Source organism: Podarcis vaucheri, assembly GCF_965113315.1.
Source record: "Podarcis vaucheri genome assembly, chromosome: 14".
Lineage (NCBI taxonomy): Eukaryota > Metazoa > Chordata > Lepidosauria > Squamata > Lacertidae > Podarcis > Podarcis vaucheri.
Genome location: NC_138752.1, coordinates 49,475,147 through 49,487,084, shown reverse-complemented (window position 1 = coordinate 49,487,084; position 11,938 = coordinate 49,475,147). Strand labels below are relative to the sequence as shown.

General features: G+C 51.7%; 1 protein-coding gene across 1 annotated transcript in view; it reads left to right on the top strand.

The window, feature by feature from the left end:
• The first annotated feature begins 7,128 nt into the window (after nt 1-7,128).
• RAI1 (retinoic acid induced 1) overlaps nt 7,129-11,938 on the top strand; it is a 222,766-nt gene continuing 217,956 nt past the window's right edge. The window contains exon 1 of the mRNA XM_082199602.1: nt 7,129-7,583. The gene's annotated coding sequence lies outside the window, so the exon portion shown is untranslated. The remainder of the gene's footprint in view (nt 7,584-11,938) is intronic.

Genomic DNA, 11,938 nt, shown 5'->3' with positions numbered 1-11,938 from the left:
CCACCTCTCCCCATATGAACCGCCCCGGACCCTGTGCTTGTCACCCGTGGCCCTTTCTACATCCCCGCTCCCCAAGAGGTGCAGAGGGTGGCAACAAGAGATCAGGCCTTTTCTGTGGTGGTTCCCTGACTGCTCTCCCCAGAGAGGCTCACCTGGCGCCATCATTACGTGTCTTTAGACACCAGGCAACAAACATTCACCTTTACCCAGGTCCATGGCTATTGGATAATCTACAGTCTGTGAAAGTGTGAGGTTGTTGTTGTTTAGTCGTTTAGTCGTGTCCGACTCTTCGTGACCCCATGGACCAGAGCACGCCAGGCACTCCTGTCTTCCACTGCCTCCCACAGCTTGGTCAGACTCATGTTGCTAACTTCGAGAACACTGTCCGACCATCTCGTCCTCTGTCATCCCCTTCTCCTTGTGCCCTCCATCATTCCCAACATCAGGGTCTTTTCCAGAGAGTCTTCTCTTCTCATGAGGTGGCCAAAGTATTGGAGCCTCAGCTTCAGGATCTGTCCTTCCAGTGAGCACTCAGGGCTGATTTCCTTCAGAATGGAGAGGTTTGATCTTCCTGCAGTCCATGGGACTCTCAAGAGTCTCCTCCAGCACCAGAATTCAAAAGCATCAATTCTTCGGCGATCAGCCTTCTTTTATGGTCCAGCTCTCACTTCCATACATCACTACTGGGAAAACCATAGCTTTAACTGTACAGACCTTTGTTGGCAAGGTGATGTCTCTGCTTTTTAAGATGCTGTCTAGGTTTGTCAATGCTTTTCTCCCAAGAAGCAGAGGACTGTTATTATTATGGATATTTTACTATTAGGCTGTCTGTCAGAATGCTTTTTACTATGTGTTATCATTGATGTTTTGTAATGTGTCTCTAACGTTGCACACCGCCCTGAGGTCTTTTGATAAAGGGTGCTTAATAATAATAATAATAATAATAATAATAATAATAATAATAATAATAGATTGAGGGCTATTGGGGGGAGGGGCTTTTCAGCCTAGTACAGGGGTCAGCAACCCGCGGCTCCGGAGCCGCATGTGGCTCTTTTACACCTTTGCCGCGGCTCCGGGGCGGATACTAGCGAGGGGAGGAGGTGATTTGTGCGCCCCGACACTCCCCACTGTGGTGGGTGCTGTACTGGCTGTGACGTCGCATGGGGGCAGTGTGTGCATCAGTCACGCACCATCCCGACGTCACCTTCCCGCCCGCTGTCAGATCGGAGGGCAGCGGTGCGCATGCAGGTCTACGACTGCGAGGAGGAAGATGATGTCCCTGTTTTGGACCCCCGGTAGGCCAGCCACGGATAAAGGCATGTTATATTTGTTTTAAATGTCGCAATGGTTTTGCGGCTCCCAGTTGTTTTTTCCTTCGGAAACGGGGCCAAGTGGCTCTTTTTGTCTTAAAGGTTGCAGACCCCTGGCCTAGTACCCTGATGAAGTTGCAAATTGTCCCTCCCGCCCCATCAACAGACAGGTCATTTGATGAGCAGGGAGTGGTGATGACCGAGCTGAGCATTTGAAGGACAGGGAGCCAGACTATTTTGCAATACAGAAAATGTTCCCCACCCCTGTCTCCTGCTCCTCTGCAGTCTGCCCACCTCCACCTCGCAAGCCTGCCTCAGTGAGTGGGGTAAAAGGAGGCCAGAGAGAAGCAGTGGGTGGATAGTGTACAGCAGAGGAGAAGGCAACTATCTGGAGCCTGCACGTGCCTCACCCGGCCTCATTGTTGTGCCGGCCCTGCAAGGTCGTATACGCCACTGCATATACAGCAGGTTTAAAATTGCCTTGTCACCTCCACAGCAGCCAGCGAATCTCAGTCCCAGCCATTGGCTGAACTTCTGTGATGTCACGGAACTTGGTAGAAAAACCAACAAACAAGTTGCAAGCGTTTGGGGCCATTGACAAACAGTCCGCTCTTCATCCATAAACTGCATCCGCAAGCCACACTTCCTCTTGACCTTCTAAGAGTGTCCCATTATTAACTGTTTTAATAATATCTGTTCTGTCCTGGATAATGAAACCTTTTGATTAGATTATAAAACACCTTTCTAATGCTGTTGTGTGCCTTGATCTGAATAATGCACTTACAAAACTTATTATCTGCTGATACTGTAGGTTGTTATTTGAGTTGCCCTTTCCTAATTCTTCGGTTATTATGTACTAGGAATCAGTGTCCTGATTAATAACAAAAAAACCTCCTTTGTTGCTCAAATCGTTCCTTGAGTAGAAATTGCTTGTCTGCGGTTCCCCACCCACCCCTTTAAACAGATTTTGAACGGCATTTTTACAAACATCCAAGGTGAAAACAGTCAGCTGCCTTTTATTTTTATCCTGGCAATCCAACCGCATCATCATAATTATATTATCTTTTATTCTTCTAGACCTGTCCTCCTTCTCTAGCCATTTAAAATAGGGGTGGGGAACCTTTCTCAGCCAGGGGGTGCATCCCTGCAGGTGCAGCTTTCTGGGCCTGCCTTCCAGGGGGTGTCTGGGGCCAGAGGCAAAAAGTGACCATAGCAATGGATGGGATGTTAACCTTTGTACAATAGGCTATGCTCCAGCCAGCCTGGGAAGGAGGTGTGGCCTGTGAGCAAGCCAGAGACATACCTTCCGACTGTCCCAATTGGTCAGACCGCACCTGGAATATTGCGTCCAATTCTGGGCACCAAAATTTAAGAAGGATGTTGATAAGTGGGAACGTGTGCAGGGGAGGGCAACCAAGATGATCAAGGGTCTGGAAACCAAGCCTGATGAGGAACGGTTGAAGGAGCTGGGTATGTTTAGCCTGGAAAATAGGAGACTGAGAGGAGATAGGATAGTCCAACTATCTCAAGGGCTGTCGCAGGGAACAAGCTTGTTTTCTCCTGCTCTGGGGGGTACCAATGGCTTCAGGATACAAGAATGGAGAGTCTGAGATGTTTGACAGTGGAACTGTCTCCCTCGGGAGGTTGTAGGGTCTCCTGACCCAGAAACTCCAGCGGGTGCAGAATGCCGCGAGATCACATTCATCCAGTGCTTTACCAACTGCACTGGCTCCCGGTGGACTACAGGGTCAGGTTTGAGGCGCTGGTTTTGACCTTTAAAGCCCCATGCGGCCTAGGGCCCATGTACCTACAGGACTGCTTCTCCTGGTCTGCCCCGCGGAGGACCACAAATGACAACATTTTGGAGGTTCCAAGTCGCAAGGTGGTTAGATTGGTCTTAACTAGGGCCAGGGCCTTTTCAGTACTGGCCCCGCCTTGGTGGAACGCTCTGTCTTTCATTTATTTACAAGTTAGTTTTAAAGTCCAGCTAATGTTTTTATTTGTTTACAATGGTCTCCTAAGTAAGTTATGAATTTCCCCCATTCTTTTTTAAAGTCATTATCTTATTGATTCCTGAGTCTCCCAGTCAGTTTTGCCATTTCAGCACAGTCCAGAAGTTGGGCTTGCCATTCTTCCCTTGTTGGGGCTGTTGGTTCTTTCCATCTTTGGGCTAGTAGCATCTCCTGATGTTCTCAACGCCGCAAAATGCGAAGGCTGCAATCCCGAGGGTGCTTCTTTGAACACAGTCGGCTTTACTTCTGAGTAGACGCACGCAGTATCCGTCTGCGGGTCTCAGCGGGAGGCGCCTCATATCTGACTTGCTTCTAACAGCTGTGCTCGCTCGGGGTTCTCATTCATCTTTCCTTTTTTGAAGCCAGACAGGAAAGCAGATGGTGGCTGATGGCAAGGAGGTACCTGCTGATGTCTCGACTCGACTGATGAAGCTGACAGCTAGAGATGGCAGGAAAATGTTAGCAGTGCCTAAGGAGAATGCCTAAGGAGAATGCGAGGAGCCCATCCTGGTGGCCTGATCCTGACCTTGTGGGAACGGCGTTGGAGCCTTATCTCCAGAGTAATAATAATAATAATAATTAAAGGTTAAGGGACCCCTGACCATTAGGTCCAGTCGTGGCCGACTCTGGGGTTGCAGCGCTCATCTCGCTTTACTGGCCGAGGGAGCCGGTGTACAACTTCCAGGTCATGTGGCCAGCATGACTAAGCCGCTTCTGGCGAACCAGAGCAGCGCACAGAAACGCCGTTTACCTTCCCGCCGGAGCGGTACCTATTTATCTACTTGCACTTTGACGTGCTTTCGAACTGCTAGGTTGGCAGGAGCAGGGACCGAGCAACGGGAGCTCACCCCGTCGCGGGGATTCGAACTGCCGACCTTCCGATCGGCAAGCCCTGGGCTCTGTCGTTTAACCCACAGAGCCACCTGCGTCCTTCTAATAATAAACCTTTATTCTCACTATACCACCTGCGTGCAGTGAAATTAATCGCTCACGCTTTGTGGAATCGTGGACTTCCCAGGTCTTTAGCATGTGCTCCAACTTACCCCAAGCAGGGCAAATGTGGTCATTCAGCATGGGGAAAGTTTCAAGGTCAATTGTGACATCTGCCTCTAGGTAGGGTTGGGGAGGCCACCAGCCTGAAACCCTGGAGGGCTGCTGCCAGTCAGTGCCAGAGATGGAGCAACAGTGTGACTCAGTATAAGGTAATAATAATAATAATTTTTATTTGTACCCCGCCCTTCCTGGTTCAGAAAACCGGGCTCAGGGTGACTAACAACAAATTTAAAACACTTAATCGATGCAACAAAAAACAGCATAAAATACAATATAAAACGTGAATAACAATAAATTCAGAATTCAAAAATCAGTTTAGGGGGGAAATCCATCCAATAAACGTTAGATGATCACCAGGGCTAGCTGGCTAAATTAATCCTATTTGGGCCAGCGAGGAGACCAGGGGAGAATTAGCTGTGGGATACCAGAGCGGGTAATCTTTATAAAAAGGGGAGGGGATGGAAGGAAGGGGAATAAAAGATCAGGCCAAGTTCAAATTGAAAGCCAGGCGGAATAGCTCTGTCTTACAGGCCCTGTGGAAGGAAGTTAAATCCTGCAGGGCCCTGGTCTCCTGGGACAGAGCATTCCACCAGATCGGAGCCATCACTGAGAAGGCCCTGGCCCTGGTGGAGGATAGTCTGACTTCCTTAGGGCCTGGGACCTCTAAACTATGATTATTCATGGACCTCAAGGTCCTCTGCAGGGCAGACCAGGAGAGGCGGTCCCATAAATCCTGCTTCGTATGGGCTCTTCTTACCTGACATGGTCCTGATCTCCTGACCCCAAATGCACCCCAATTTTGGCCTTAGAGGGATGATGTTATGAAGATGGCCTCACTAGAGTTGGGATTCTTAAGAGCTCAGCTTCCTGGCATCTCTTCGAACCGGGTGGGTGGGAAGACTTCAAGCTTCCAAGATCATTGTTGTCTCTCTACACCAGAATCCCTGGGTCCAACAGCTGGAGTCAACGATCCACAGTCAGAGTCTATGTGCTTCTGAACAGGTAAAGGTAAAAGGGAAAGGGCCCCTAGACCAGGCATCCCCAAACTCGGCCCTCCAGATGTTTTGGGGACTACAATTCCCATCATCCCTGACCACTGGTCCTGTTAGCTAGGGATGATGGGAGTTGTAGTCCCAAAACATCTGGAGGGCTGAGTTTGGGCATGCCTGCCCTAGACAGTTAAGTCCACTCAAAGGCGACTAAGGGGTTGCAGCGCTCGTCTCGCTTTCAGGCCAAGGGAGCCAGTGTTTGTCCACAGACAGCTTTCCGGGTCATGTGGCCAGGATGACTAAACCATTTCTGGCGCAACAGGACACCATGACGTAAACGTAAGCGCTGTTTACCTTCCTGCCGCAGCGGTACCTATTTATCTACTTGCTTTTGAACTGCTAGGTTGGCAGGAGCTGGAACAGAGCAACGGGAACTCATCCCGTCACAGGGATTCAAACTGCCGATCTTCTGATCGGCAAGCCCAAGAGGCTCAGTGGTTTAGACCACAGCGCCACCCGTTTCCCAGCTGCTGGAAACCAAAGGAGGGGAGAGGGTCCTGGACTCAGGTCTTGCTTGCAAGCTTCCCAAAGGCTGGCTTCTGTGGCAATAGGATTCTGGACTTGATGGGCCACTGGTATAACCCAGCAAGCTCCTTTTATGCACAAATCAGTGGCTCAGGAAGTTCTGCTTTCAGTACAAGAAGTAAACTCTCAGTCCTTTCCCATAAAAACCATTCCTGGTTCCCTGATGCTCCACTGTCCGTCAGCAAAAGGTTGTTACTATTGTGGAACAATTGGGTGTCAACAAACCCTGGGGATCCCCTGCAAATTAGCCAGAGATCTACTAGGAGATCCACCCTGCTCTAACTTTTGCTCTCCGCTGTCTCAGAGTATATGTCACTGTTTTCACCTCCCAGAGATTCAGCAGCTTCACCAGCGAATCCAAGAGGACTGGAAAAAGAATCCTTGCTGTCTTCTAAGAAGAGGGGAAAGAGTTGGCCAAAGGAGACACAAAGCGATTTACAAGAGGTGAGCTGTTGGCCCCTATAAGGAAAAAGGAGAGGGGAGGAATCTATGGGTCTCCAACCTGATTCAAGGTGGGTCGCTGGAGAAGCATGACCTTCCTGCAGAATATACTGCGAAAGATTCGGGTGTTCCCAAATGCATGTTTGGGTTAAAAGCGGGTGCTTTTTTTTTAAGAATCTCCTTTCTTGTAAGTGGAAGCTATGGGTTCGAGTCCTACCCTCCGGAGCAGGAGAAAACAAGCTTGCTCCCTCTTCCACGTGACAGACCTTGAGATATCTGAAGGCGGCTCTCCATGGGTGTAGCCAAAGGGGGAAAATAAAAAGGGGATAAATAAAAATATTTAACTAACTGAGGTTCTGCCCCCCCCCCCGACAAAAATCCTGGCTACGCTCATGTGGCTCTCATATCTCTTTTCCAACTCTAACTAAACATATCGTACCTGGCTCCTTCAACCGCTCTTCATCAGGCTTGGAAACCTGCCCTGAACTAGGAAACGCCGCAAGCTTTCCTCGGAGGGGAGTCTGAGCAGCCTTTCCCTGCCCCCACACTTAGGGGGCGGGGAGCACAGAAGCGCCGCGAGCCCCCCAGCAGGTGGCACTGTTGCCCTTGGCAAGGCCACCTGGCTCTCCCCGCCACCCCCACCAGCCCCCCCACCCCGGGGGGAAATCGGAGCGTGCGTTTCCGACAGCATCCAGTTCTGCCTCTGAACTTTCTTCTCTCCCCCCCCCCGCCAGCTCCCTCCCTCCCTCTTTCTCCCTCGGTCTCTTCCTGTGCAGTGTGGGATTTCACTTCCCCGCCGCGCTATGGCAAGGACGGGCTCTGCTGAAGAAGAAGCAGCAGCAGGCAGAGCCGCCGAGGATCAGGGCCCGGCCCGGGGGCGCCGCCGCTGCGCTTAAGCTGGCGAGCTGACGGGGCTGCACCGGGCTCGCCTTCCCCGTTCACACGACCCCCATCCCCACCCACGCAAAACCCCCTCGCGCCCCATCCCCAACCTTGCAGCCTTCTCCGTTGCTCCCCGATTTCTCTTGCGCTCCCGAGCCTCCGGATCGCGGGCAGCGCGCAGCGGACGGGATCCGCCTCGGAGGATGGCTGGCTCCGGCACGGATTTCCCCGGCGATCGGCAGCAGCGGCGGCGGCAACAGCAGCAGGCGGCTCCCTGCGCGCACTGAGGGCTGCGGGGAAGGCGACGCGAGGTAAGACCCACGTCTGGTCCTCCTGGACCCGTTTGCTGCGCGCGTTGGGAGGATCGCACGGTGCGAGGGAGGGGGGGGGGAAACCAGCCTTCCAGGGCCAGGAGGTGCAGATCCGCGCGCACCGACCCGCAGAGCCATCCCCGCGTGCGCGCATTTTTCGCATTCTTGCTGCTTGCGCGGGTAGCGGCGTTTGCGCGTTACGGAGCGCGGGGATCGGGGAGGTTGGGGGACGGCGGCGGCGCTGGAACGATGGGCGCGGAAGGGAAGGAGGCGGTCGTGGGAACGCGTACACGGAGCGGGATGAAGAGAGGGATGCGGGGAGGACGGGTGGCCTTGGCTTGATCTCTCGCATTCCCCCAACCCACAAAGTACCCAAGTGAAAGATCCGTTCAGGATCCAGGGTAGGGCCAAATCGCGTGGGCAAGGACGGGAATCAAATAACCACACCTCTTTTGCACTACGGTGGTGGGCTGCAACTTAGGTGGTCTCGGGGGTGGTGGTGTTGTAACATATGGTGAGGTTATTCTTGGTGGTACGTGCCCTGTTTGAATTACGCTGGAGTAGGACTCTCAGAGTCCGGGACACCCTCCTCAAGTCGTGCACCTAAGAGCCCAGGAATCTGCCCCACACTGACTCCCCTTAGCTCTGTTGACCCTGGCTGGCAGGGGCTTCCCCATTGCCATGCCCTTTCGCCAGGGCTTGAACCCGGGACCTTTTGCTTGCCAGGCCTGTCCTCTGGGGGTCCCAAGCTGAGAGAGGGCCCTTCCCCAGAGACCAGCCGCTGGAGAGAGGGCAGAAAAGGAATGCAGACAAGCGAAAAATATCATCTGGGGCTGGGCCTAGCAGCAGCGGAGGGAGGCTTGGTGAGTGTGCCGCTTTGTTTTGCTTTGCCTCCAGGAAGAGAAAAAGCTGTTTTTTTGCAGAAGGGAGAAAAGCTCCAAGTGGCGAGGGAGAGGAAGAAAGGAAAGGGGGAGTCCAGACAGCAGCTTGTTTCTTGGCTTGGTGTGTTTGTGTAGGGTGCCAAGGGCTTTGGGGCAGACGAGTCCTGGCACCCAGGAGCCAGCCGGTGCCATGGGGGACGTGGCTCGCACCCTTGGCACCGACTGGGGTCCTAGTCAAAATGCCAACCTTGCAGAGGGGGCAGGTGGGTGCTGCCAGAGGCCTTGCCCTTGGCTGACCAGCTCACCACCACAGTCCAGGGAGCGATGGGGGTCGGGTGGGAAGGGTATTCAGTTTCTCAGGCAGGGCTTTGTGAGCAAGAGGGGGCTGGAAAGGAAGCTTGCTTTCCCAGTCGCAACCCCCCCCCCAAACCCGCTCAGGGGGCCTAAGGAGGAAGAGGGGCCTCTCTGAATGACAGGCGAGATGTGATTTTGGGCTTGCGGGTTTAGGCCTGCAGCTGGAAAGCCTTGTTTTGAAAGAGGCTTTGCAGGCTTCCTTGCAACCGTGCAGGCGGAGAAATCGGAAGGGCGCCCCACAGCTCAGCCTGGGCCCCAGAAGGTGTTTTCCGAATCCGTTGCTCGGCCCCAGAATGGGGGCGGATGGCGTCAGCGGTATTGTGGTCTGGGGAGCACAGTGCCCCGCTAGGCAGGCTGCTTCGTTTTTTGCAGACGGTTTCTTCTGATGCCGAAAGCTTTTGTTTATTTATTTATTCCCCTTTCCCAGAAGGATGAGTTTGCTCGCAGGCAGCGTTTGGTTTTGTTTTCTTTTACATTTTAATTTCAGGGACTGTTTTTAACGTTGCTGCCTAGTGCTATGGCATTGTGGTGAGCCTCAGCGATTTATAAACATCCATCATCGTCGCGGCAAGCGAGGAAATGGCGATGATAAAGATAGCACGTCTTATGTATTTTATTTTTCGGTATTTCTGTACCACCAGCTAACAAAAGCTCTCTGGATGGTTTAGCAAAAAAAAAAAAGGTTAATGCCATAATTTTTAAAAATAAAATTTAACATGCATATAGTGTTTAGGGAAGAAGCTCAAAATAGCTTCCCATTATCTTAGTAAGCACTCACAACAGTCCTGTAAGGTAGACCAGATTATCCTCACATGGCAGATGAGGGTGGGAATGTTGCCTAAGGCTTCCCTGAGTTCTCAGACGAGGCAAGATTTTTGAAGAGGGGATGGTACGATGAGCTCGTGAGCAGGATTTGAACTCGGAGCAACAGAAGGAATGAGAGATTATTGTATTTTGGTCATGGTATAAGAGATAGAAGATAGGTGCAACAAAGGAGAGAAATAAAAACACTGGAAAACGGGGTGGGAAGTTGGCAAAACAAAAGAAAAAATATTATGCATTGGAGTGTATATGTGAAACTTTGAAAATTTAACAAAATATAACTGGAAGAAGAGATTTTTGAAGAGGGGATGCCCCAACTCACATAGCTTAGCATACAGCTGCCATTTGTTGATCTGGTGATAAACCGCTCTGTGTCTTTTGAGCATGTGCAAAGTGTAGTTGCTTCAGCCCTGTGGGCCGCTGTGCATCTTCCCTTCGTGAAAAGCCCATGTGTCATGACTGCACATGCGTACCCTTCAGTGTGGGTGTGCATGAACTGCAAAGATATTGTCTGTGTGTATGCAATTCCTGCGCATAAGGGCATTGCGACAAATCTACGTGCTGGTTTTAAAAGTTGCATTTGACCTGGCCATGCTTCCTGCGTAGGGAATGCGTCTCCCGTTCAGTGAACACAGGTAAACACGGTCCACACCCTCTGGCCTCGAGTCAGGGCTGCTTTGGGTCAAGGTCCACCCCAACCTGCTTTCCTCTGCCAGTGCAACACCAGCCAGCCAGATGCTTCTGGGAACTTGCAGGTGAGCCCTACAAGTGAGCCTGTTCCCTTGTATCTGTTACTCTCAGGTATACTGCTTCTGGAGCTGGAGGTTCCTTAATTAGCCTGACAAATAGGCACGACATAGACTTCTCCATGTAACTGGCTGGTTCTTATTTAAAGCCATCTTGCTAGACCAGGGGTAGGAAACTTGTTGTCCTGTGCAAGTGGTTAGGCTGCAATTCCCACCGTCCCTGAACATTGGCCAGGCCGGCTGGGGTGTAGTGTTCGAAATTAGCCAGGTGCATTTTTCACCTGGATTTTGACCACTTGTGACCAGGTGAAGATTCCTGGATGACTCCTGACACCTACACCTCCACCATCTGGACATGCATGCCTGGGGGTCCTTGGGTCTGGACTTTTCACGCGCTAACCCCACATCCTGTAGAATATGGTTACCAGATTTTTTTCAATGAATCTGGGGGTTTTTAAATTATTATTTTTTTGAAGCTGAGTAGCAAGAGGGAGTCAGCAGTGGGGATGGTGAGGCAAAAGACCCTGGGCCCCAGCACACATGCATATTGTATAAAGGTGCAAAGCCCTTTTTTGCACCCTGTGAAACATAAATGTGCAGTTTTAAAAAAACTGGGCAACAGCGCGTTGCCTGCCCGTGACTAGGCGCAGTTTCTCTGCCAAGCAAGGTGCAAAGCCCTTCTTTCGCACCCTGTGAAACATGCAGTTTTTTAAAAACTGGGCAATGGCCACCCGCCCATAACTCCTGAGCCTCCCCCGATTGGTCAAAACAAAGGGGCAGAGGGCAGGAGATCTGTGCCGCTGAATGTCCCCGGTTCCCCTTCGGCAGTGGTGGCGGCAGCGGCAGTCAGCAGCCCGGAGCCAGCCTGGTAGCGCAGTTGGCTCTGGCTGGCTTCAGGAGCTGCTCGCTGCCATGTTGCCCGCTATTTTTCCTTGCCGGAAATCCTCATATGTTCTGTTGCGCACAAGGCACATCATATGGGGACTTCCGGCGAGGAAAAATGGCGGGTGCCACAGCAGCGAGCAGTTCCTGAAGCCAGCCAGAGCCAGCTGCACTACTAGGCTGGCTCCGGGCTGCTGAGAAAAGGATCTAGGAGTCTTGGTTGACCACAAACTTGACATGAGCCAACAGTGTGACGCGGCAGCTAAAAAAGCCAATGCAATTCTGGGCTGCATCAATAGGAGTATAGCATCTAGATCAAGGGAAGTAATAGTGCCACTGTATTCTGCTCTGGTCAGACCTCACCTGGAGTACTGTGTCCAGTTCTGGGCACCACAATTCAAGAAGGACACTGACAAACTGGAACGTGTCCAGAGGAGGGCAACCAAAATGGTCAAAGGCCTGGAAACAATGCCTTATGAGGAACGGCTAAGGGAGCTGGGCATGTTTAGCCTGGAGAAGAGGAGGTTAAGGGGTGATATGATAGCCATGTTCAAATATATAAAAGGATGTCACATAGAAGAGGGAGAAAGGTTGTTTTCTGCTGCTCCAGAGAAGCAGACACGGAGCAATGGATCCAAACTACAAGAAAGAAGATTCCACCGAAACATTA